The following is a 10,303-nucleotide window of genomic DNA, read 5'->3' as shown; positions in this document are numbered from 1 at the left end:
ACGTCTAGAAAACTGGACCTCCCTTCTGTTGATATGATTGTTCCTTCTATCTATCTATCTATCTATCTATCTATCTATCTATCTATCGATTTATTTTGGGGGTACTGGGGGTCGAGCCCATGAGTATTCTATCTCTGAGCTACACCCCCAGCCCCGTTTTAAAAATTTACATTTATTTTATTTGGGAAGAAAGTTTCACGAAGTGGCAGAGGGCCTGGCTAAATTGCGAAGGCTGGCCTCAAACCTGCGATCCTCCGGGTCATAGCCTCCCAAATATGGGGATCACAGGTGAGTGCCACCACGCCTGGCTTTTTTGTTTTTACTTTGTGTTATTTAAACCCGACCGCCACCATCGATGGAGGAAACGAGGGGAATAGAGGGGAGTACCACCTTCGCCTCAGCACCCCTGGGTGGGTAAGAGGAGGGAAGGCGGGTTACCCTCCTTGCCAGGTGCCCGCCGCTAGGCACGCACTCTGGAGGTGGTGGTGACGGTCGCTTCCTGGTTCCATCCTTATCCCGAATGGCTGGGACGAGCTTTGTGTTATGATGAGTTTTCCCAGGGCAATTTCTGTGGCCTCGTCCGGGACCGGAGTAGACGGCGGGCGCCGCTTTCTCCCTGAGGCCTTTCCAGGTCAGAAGGTGGACGAAGCCACAGCTCCGGCCCCAGAGGCAGCGGCCGGGAGGAGGTGTTGATCTGAATGGGGCACCCAGCCTGTTGCTGGGGCTTAGTCTAATTATACCTGGCAGCTCCCTGGGGAGACGGATCCTCTTTCTGTCATATTTTTTGGCACTGGGGACTGAACCCAGGGGCATTCTGCCTCTGAGCGGCACCCCCAGCTTTATTTGATTATTATATATTTATTTCGAAGCAGGGTCTCGCTCGGTTGCCGGGGGCGCTGCCCAGGCCGGCTGCAAACCCGCCATGCCCCTGTCTCAGCCTGACGGGTCTTATTTCTGTCTCTTGAGCGGCGCCATGCTGTGTCATCTGCAGAGTCCTGGGATGTTCCCCGCCTCCCCCAGCCTGGGGCACTGTGGCTGCTGCGGGCCCCTGCGCGCGGGGAAGGGGAGGTGAGCCGGGGGCAGGCGCGGTGGACGGGGTCCAGCTGGAGACACTCCCGGGTTGCAAATGGAGCTGCGGGGAATGTTCAGCTGCTGGTGGGTCGCACTGACCTCCTCCCAGGTCGGGTCACACGGGCGCTTGGGGGCCGCGCGCCTGCCCGGGCGGCCTCTGGCTCCGGGCAGATCTCCAGGCCGCCACCTGATCCCTGCCACACGCGGCCTCCCGGCCTGGCCCCGGCACCGGGGATCCTGCGCTCTCGGTCGGCAGCACTCAGCCTCCAGTGGCTTCCAGCTCCAGCGCTGCGCTCTGGCCACGGCCCCCAGCGCTCCAGGCCAGGTCACGCCGGGGGGACGAGGCCCTGACCCAGCAGCCCGCTTTTATGCCTGGCTTTTCCCTTTGCAGCCATGACTGCCCTTCCCTCTGCAGTCTCCCTGTCTCTCTTTTTCATACTAGGATTTGAGCCCAGGGGCGTCCGTTCTATCCCCGAGCTATACCCCCAGCCCCATTTTATTTTGATTTTGAAACAGGGTCTCTCTAGGTTGATGAGAGTCTCATTACTTGCTGAGGCTGGCCTCGAATCTGATCCTCCTGACTCGGCCTCCCAAGCACTGGGATTACAAGCCTGTGCTACCATGCCCGGCCTCTACGCTTTTCCTCCTTCCCAGCCTGGGCAGGCAGCCTTCTCTCCGGGAAGCCTTCCGGGATACCCCACACAGGGGCACCGGCAGTTCTCCTGGACATTTCCTTCCTTGGCCCTGGCAAGGTTGCATTATCTGGGAGAAAGAATCAGATGGCTTGTCCAGCAGGGCCTGGCGTGTCCTGAGTGTCAGCAGAAGCTGCTTTTATATATATATATATATATATATATATATATATATATATACACACACACACATATATATACACATATATATGCACACACACACATATATATACATTTATTTACATATTTACTTATACATTTATTTATTTATTTATTTATTTATTTATTTATTTATTTTTGTGGTATTGGGGGTTGAACCCAGGGGCATTCTATTTCCAAGCTATACCCCTAGCTCTATTTTTCATTCTTGATTTTGAAACAGGGTCTCACTAAGTTGTGAAGGACCTCACTAAACAGCTGAGGCTAGCCTCAAACTTGTGATCCTCCTGTCTCCGCCTCCCAAGTACTGGGATTATAGGCATGTGCCACCACACTCGGCTCCTGCTTATATATTCTTGAGCAAACCTTATTTATTTATTTATTGGTATTAGGGATTGTTCTGCTTCTGAGCTATCCCCCCAGCCCCTGCTCTTTTTTTTTTTCTTTATTGTTTCATTTCGAAACGAAGTCTGGCTAAGTTGCCGAGAGCCTCACTAAATAGCCGAGGCTGGCAGTGAACCTGCGATCCTCCTGCCTCAGCCTCCCGAGCCCTGGGACTACGGGCGTGCCCCGCTGCTCCTGGCTCGTACAGCTCATACAAGCTCGGCGCTGCGGCATATTCAGAGAAGCGCGTAGACTGGGCTGCGCTGCTGTCCAGATGTCACCCGGCTGTGGGGGAGCTCGGGGTCTGGGACCCCCGAGCAGCCGGCGTCACAGCTGGACTAGGTGATGAGCCAGTGTCCACGCTGCCACAGCCGCTGGCCGGCGACGGCGCAGGGCTCCTCACTCGCGGACAAGCCTTGCCCCTCGGCTTCCTGCTGGGGTCGGCTGCGGGCAGGAGAGCGGCTGGCGCCCACCCTCAGCCCCTGGCGAGGCGCAGTCTGTGGGTCCCCGTGTCCCTCAAGTCGGGGTCACAGCCCTGACATCAGCAGGTGCTCTCCTGAGGGTCCAGGAACCCTCTCCCTCTCTCTCTTTCTCTCTCTCTCTGTCTGTCTCTCTGTCTGTCTTTCTCCCTCTCTCTCTCACTTTCTCTCTCTCTTTCTCTCTGTCTCTGTCTCTTTCTCTCTCTGTCTCTTTCTCCATCTCTCTCTTTCTCTGTCTGTCTGTCTGTCTGTCTGTCTGTCTGTCTGTCTGTCTCTCTCTCTCTCTTTCTCTCTCGCCCTCGGATCTGGAGCTCAGAGCACTGGCTTTGCACAGTGCTCTGAGGTCACCGTGCCCCACAAGCACTGGGGTGCTCAGAAGTTTGGGGGACCCACAGCAGCTGGGAGGGGGACCCCAACAGGCATGGGGACTGTGAAGGGTCACTCTCATAGACATACAAGTTTCCTCCTGATTTCTCCATGTGACAGGACCCTGGAAAGGAACCTTTGGAAAGGGACTTGTGGCACACACCTGGAATCCCAGGACTTGGGAGGCTGAGGCAGGAGAATGGCAGGTTTGAGGCCAGCCTCAGCAACTTAACAAGACCCTGTTTTACAATAAAAATAAAAAGGGCTGGGGGTATAGCTCAGAGGTAGAAGGGCCCTGGGTTCAACCTCCAATATCACCAAAGAAGGAAAGAAGAAAGGACGGAAGGAAGGAAGGACGGAAGGAAGGAAGCCTTATTAAACTGAGGTACAGAAGTGAAGTTTCTCTATAGTTAAATGTATTACTAATGAATGAAAAGGATGTTTCCAAACCTTTTCCTCCAATGCAAAATGTAATCTCGGTATTTATTGGTGTCTTACCAGCCCAGAGCCCCTTCCCACAAAGACTTCTACTTTTTCTTTTTTAGTACTGAGGATAAAACCCAGGGGCAGTCTACCTCCGAGCTACACCCCCAGCCCAATTTTTATTCTTTATTTTGAAACTGGGTCTCACTGAGTTGCAGAGGGTCTCACTAAGTAGCTGAGGCTGTCTGCGAAACGCGATCCTCCTGTCTCGGCCTCCGAATGCTGGGATGACAAGCGTGCGCCACCACGCCGGGCTTTATTCTGCGCCTGAGGAAATACTTCTGCACCCACTTAAAAGATCATAATTCAGAGGTGGAGAGAAGAAGTTGCTGTTCCAGGTTTCCAGCTCTCTCGAGGGCAGGGAACACACACCGCGACATCTGTTCAGAGACCACACTCCCCTCTCCCGGCTTGGCACGCTGTCCACCGCGCCCATGGGAGGAAGGGAGGCCACGCTGAAGCTCCCAGAGCCTCACACGGTGGTTCCAGGGAGTCTGGGGGCTGGAGCGCAGAGTTGAGGCGTCCACGCTGGGCTTCTGGTCTGCGGATCGGCCGCAGCTTTGGAGTCTGGGGCTGAGTGCGGCCCGCACCCCCACCGGTGGCCGCGGGGATGCCAGACCCAAACGGAAGGTCCCGAAGGGCGAGGGAGGCTCTCCAGGAAAGGCCAAGATACTTTCTGTGCCGGCATTGGGAGATGGCTTTGGAACTAATTTCAAAATGTATTGGAACATTGCTTTGGTGATTAATCTCAAATGTAAAACGCCGTCAGAGCCTGGGTGCCACGCAGACACTCAGGCAGGGAGGGGACGCAGCTATTACCTGCAGAGTCCCCCGCACCAAAAGTGATTAGTAAGTACACAAAAGTGTTGCAGCCCAGGGCTTCATATTTTAAAAGCCAGGTTTACATAATAAATAATCTCTAGCAGACAGGCTAAAAATCCCCAAGAACTGGGGGGGATGGTACAGGCCCCCCTCAAAGAAAGCAAATACCACGTGACCCTGACTTTGCTAATCAAGTAACCCATCTTGCTTGGTCTTAACCAAGACTTGGGCTTGCACTGGAGACGGGGGCTGGGCCCACACCTGCATCAGGTCAGGAGCAAATGGAAAAACTAGACGGGATGAGATAGTGAATCCTCATAATCCTATCAAAAAGCTTGTCCTGGAGTTAATGGGCAGGTCCACACCTATGTTGGGTCAGGAAAACTATTGGTTAGGCAAGATGGAAGAGGATACTTCATTATAAAAACTCTTCTGTCTCCAAAACCTTCAGTGTCTTACCTTTCAGGCACTCAACGCTCGGTCCCTTCTTTCTACCTTTATAATAATAAAAATTGCTTAAGCTTACAGCAGAATCGTTCTGGCTATTTTTTTTTCTAAAACTAGCTAAGAACAAGAACCTGCAGCTCCGTTTCACACTGTTACAGTTTCTTCCCCCAAGAAAAGCACAGGACCCACCGTCCCAAAGGCTGAACACAGAGCGGCTTTCTGTAACAAAGAGGTGGCCTTGCGTTCAGTTCTTCCTGCACTTTGACTTTCTGCTCAGTCCGAACCCTTTGTCACCCAATTTCACTGGCTAAAAACACCTTGTTCCAAAACATAATCCCATCGCGGTCTCTGCGAGACATTTTGTTTTCAGATTTGTGATTCCTCTTCCTTTGTTTTTCCTCTCTCTTTTTCCCCCCCGGAGGCTTTGTTTGGGTCTCCGTTCAAAGAAGACGACTCCTTTGTGGCTCATCTTCCCTGGCACTTTCAGTCATTTCTTTTCCTTTTTGTAGTAGCTCTTAAAATTCTCCGTCCTTTACTTTGGGGGGGGGGGGTTTACTGGGGATGGAACCCAGGGGCATTCAACCTCCAAGCTACACCCCCAGCCCTACTTTTATTTTTTATTTGGAAACAGGGTCTCACTGAGCTGCAAAGGGCCTCACTAAGTAGCTGAGGCTGTCCGCGAACCGCGATCCTCCTGTCTCAGCCTCCCGAATGCTGGGATTACAGGCGTGCGCCATCACAGAGGGCTGTTTCCTGTCCTTTAGAGTCATTTAAAATAACAATAGCCAATTCTTATGTTCTCATAACCATCTGCCAGATATATGTATCAAGTTATTTAATTCCCACAGCACCTTAAGGGCATCCACAGACAGGAACCCAGCACAGGGAGGTGAAGTAACTCAGCCGAGGACACACGGTAAGCGAGTGCCCGGGCCACGTCGGAAAGCAGCGGCTGACTGCAGCTGATGGTGCTGATGCCCACGTGGGCCGCCTTCTTCCTTCTGTGGTAATGGGGACTTAACCAGGGGCATTCTATCTCCCACCCGACACCCCAGCCCTCTTTTATGTTTTATTTTGAAACAGGGTCTTGTGAAGTTATTGGTAGAATCTCACCTAGTTGCTGAAGCTGGCCTCGAACCTGCTATGTGATAGGACCCTCCTTCTGCCCTGGACTCTCCGACCCGATCCTCAATTGGACCAACTGCTTTCTTTTAGACCGGGTGCACCCCCGTAGTCTTGTGCCAGGTGGCGCACTCCCACTGGCTGCTCGGGTGCCGCTGATGCTGCTGCCACTGCTGCTGCTCCGGCCCCGCGCACCCACCAGGTGCTCGCCTCACAGAGGTCCGGTCTTTCAGGCTGTGTAAGCTCCCTCCCCTTCTCTTGGTCAGCAAGTTCCGGTTTTCTGCCTTCCGATTTCTTGCCTCTGGCTCCTCTAGTCTCAAAATGCACAGGTGTCCTCCAGTTTTGGGAAGGGATTGAGACGTCTCTCCCAATCTCTTAACCCTCGTTCCCAAATGACTGATCAGGAAACTCGGGACGCCTGTTTCCTTTTCTTCATTTTTGCCCATGGACCAATTATGGAAAGCCAAACCTCTAACCTCCATCTAGCGGAGGATTTATGCCCTGAGCACCTACATTTCTATTGCACCAGGGTCTGGTCTTAATACAAGTTGGATAATGGGTCACGCTGGCCCGAGAATGCTATGTTGGATTTCAATATCCTTACCGATCTCAGCAACTTTTGTTAGCAGACTGGAAAGTGGTCGGAAGTCCTTTATATCCAGGCCTTCATTTTTATGCGTCCCCTCCTTTCCCTTCCCACCACCCCCTGCTCCACCGCCCAAGTCCTGCTGGCTAGGGATTCCCGCCAGCCGCAGTCGCCATCTTGGTTGCCTCATGCGGCGTGCAGGTGCCATCTGGTGGTCTTGCTGAGTTACAGACACGGTCGCCAGCCTGTGATTTTGCTGAGTCACAGGCACCGTGGCCATTTTGTGGCGACATGTGGTTGCCAGCGTCTGACCCGACTGGGTTTCAGGCACTGCTTTCTGAGGACCCTGACCCACAGGATCTGTCCTCACCACCCCGACCACCATCCTATTCCAGGGCAGCCTCCCACTCTAACCCGCTCCTTTCCCCCGCCATCTTCCCTAAGGGACCAACTCAGGAGGCTTTTACCCTCTATACCTGCTTAGATCCATTTTCTGAGGCAGGATATGTGGTGTTGGCAACCCATTTCATTGGCCAATCAGCCCCTGATAACCGGAAAAAATTAAAAAAGGCTGAGGACGGTCCTCAAACCCCTATCTGAGATTTGGTGAACATGGCATTTAAAGTCTTTAATTCCAGAGAGGAACAGGAGGGGATAGAGCATACACTCCGACTTCACCAAAAGGCAGATTTGCAGGCCTGAGTCCTGGTAGCTTCCCTGGAGGTTCAGCCCTCGGGAAGATGAGCGCCACCTAGGGGTGGAGGACAGCAGTGACAAGTACCTTTGGGAGCCTGTTTTAAATGCGGGCACCAAGGTCTTTGGAATAAATACTGCCCTCAGCCATGTCCACCAACCATACTGTGCCCAGTGTGGCCAGGAAGGACACTGCAAAAGTGATTGCCCTTGGGAAACTGGTGATCCTCAGGTGCCTCAAGATAGGGGGACCATCCTTCCAGACCAGGCCCTGCTGCTGGCCCTACTCGGCCTGGACAAAGACTGACGGCTCCTGGACTCCTCAACCTCGATCCATCCTTGCTGAGCCCAGGGTAACTCTCAAGGTAGAGGGTTACTCAACAGGTGGCACAAGCCCTTGGTATTTCTTGGAAGCTCCATATCCCATATTGAAATAGTCATCAGGAAAGGTAGAAAAAAATAAATGGGATTTTTTTTTTTTGATGGTACTGGGGTTCCTGGAAACCCTTCTACCTCTGGGATATACTCCCAGACCTATTTTATATTTTTATTTGGAAACAGGGTCTCTTAAGCCAGTAAGGCTGGCTTTAAACCAGTGCGATCCTCCTGTCTCTGCCTCCCAAGCGTGGGGATTACAAGCATGTGCCATAAAAACCATCTAACAAAACTTTCCCTGGAGCTGGGGTCTAATGGCCTGAATTCCTACCACTGGCTCTGGCCCCTGTGAGGGCCACCCCTCGAAGCCCCACCTTCACGAGCCCCTTTGGATTGTTATATGGTGGCCCTTTTTTGCTTAATCGCTCTCTCCCTTCAGATCCCCCTCCTTTGTCTTCCTATCTCCTTTACTTGTTTTTCTCAGGCACCTCCTCAGGGAACCTACTGACCAATATCTTCCCCAACCTGGGACTGAAGAAGCAGCCCACACCCTGTAGTCAAGGCCCTGAAGCCAGGGGATCAAGCCCTCCTCAAGTCGCTTCAATCAAAACATCTCCAACCATGGTAGCTGGGCCTTTTACAGCGTTGGTATTCACTAAGCTCCATTGTTCTCTACATAGTTTTCTTTAATGCTTTTATTTCAGCAGGTCCCCTTGTTTACACAGTACAGTGCTCTCCCCCTCTGGATGTCAGAAAGCTGTAAGTATTAAACTTTTTAATATCTGTTACTGATGCTCCTGACCCAATAGCAGGTTTTCCTTTCGACCAGACAGACCCGTACTTACTCACTGCTGAAAAGGGTGGCGTGTGTCTTTCTCAGGAAAGACGCTGCTATTAATAAATCTGGTCTAACGGAGAAAAATGTCTAAACTCTGATTAGGAGTCTAAAAACATGATATTGACAATCTACCTCATATCTGGAAGGATTATAAGGGTCAGTTGCTTCTGGGCTCCTCCCCCTGCTGGCCAGGGCCAGTAGCTGATGGGCCCCTTCCTTTCCCGGGACCTGCTCTCACAATGTGCCTTTTCTTTTCTTTTTTTTTTCTTTACTTGTCTTTTTTTTTTTTTTTTTTTTTTGCGGGTCTGGGGATGGAACCCAGGGGCATTCGACCTCCGAGCTTCACCCCCTGCCCTATTTTTAATTCTTTATTTTGAAACCGGGTCTCGCTGAGTTACAGAGGGCCTCACTAAGTAGCTGAGGCTGTCTGTGAACCTGGATCCTCTGGCCTCAGCCTCCCAAATGCTGGGATTACAAGCGTGCGCCACCACGCCCAGCTCAAAAGACTGAATTTGAACTGTGGCCTGTCTAGGTGTCATCTGTCACGACAGTCTCTCTCCTCGTGCGCTCTGAAATACTCCAGAGGCTGACTTTGACCCCGGCAGCCCGGAGGGTCTGAGCTGTGCTCCCCCACTGGGGGGCTCCTATTAGGGGGCGTGGGGAGGGGCAAGCCAGCTCTCTCCAGGTTTTATAAGCTGATAGAACGGGGCTGTCAAGTACCTTTTATGGGAGGAGAACCTGGAAGATGGTTTGTTTTGCAGACAGCGGGTTATTGGGTAATTACATTTTTATAGAGCTGTCGTGGGACACATCAGGGCCGCTGTCTCCTTTGATGCTACGGGACAGACGGCCCCATAAAGATCAGAACAGGGCGAGGCGGATGGGGTCGGGGACGGAGCTGCCCCTGGGGTCAGCTGCTGCCTGGAAGGCCCCGCCAGCTGCCCCTTTCGAGAAACACCCGCCTTCTGGGGTCGGGCTGTGTGTTCTGGTCATGCCAGGCTCATGCCAGAGGTGTCCACCTCCTTCTCCGGGGGTGGAGGGAAGGCATTGCGGGATCGGGCCCTGGAGCGACCCATTAGTATTTCTTTTTGCATTTCTTTGATACTGGGGATCGAACCCAGGGACATTCTACCTCCGAGTTATACCCCCAGCCCTATTTTATTTCATTTTATTTATTTATTTTTGTGGTACTGGGGGTGGAACCCAGGGCCTTTTCTACTTCTGGGCTACACTCCCAGACCTATTTTATATTTTTTTATTTGGAAACAGGGTCTCAGCGCAGCTGGCTTCGAACCTGCATGACCCTCCCGTCTCCGCCTCCCAAGCGCGGGGATGACAAGCGTGTGCCACCACGCCCGGCTGTGAGATCCTTTTTCAAAATAAAAGTAAAAAATCGGGCTGGGAGGTGTAGCTTGGAAATAGAATGCCCCTGGGTTTAATCCCTGACAACACACACACACACACACACACACACACACACACACACACACACACACATGTCAAGGAAAGAAGAAAGCAGCGGAGTCAGGGCTTCTCCGGCTCCGTTTCCTAGACTTGCTCCATTGGCGAGAGCCGAATGTGCCCTTGGCGAAAAATCAGACCCCAGCCTCGGGGGCACAGGCCGGGGAGGCCGGTGTGGGCCTGTCGGAGGGGCCTCTGCGTCCCTCCTCTTTCTGCCAGCCTTGGACATTTCTGGAAAGCCGCTCGTGGCTCTTCCCGGGCAGGTAGGCTTCGCCGCACAGCCTGGGGGCCAGGGTTTGGGGTCAAGTGGGCTGAAGATGGCCGC

This window comes from Muscardinus avellanarius (genome assembly GCF_963383645.1).
Source record: "Muscardinus avellanarius genome assembly, chromosome: 21".
NCBI classification, from domain to species: domain Eukaryota; kingdom Metazoa; phylum Chordata; class Mammalia; order Rodentia; family Gliridae; genus Muscardinus; species Muscardinus avellanarius.
Note: the sequence above shows the minus strand (reverse complement) of the source record.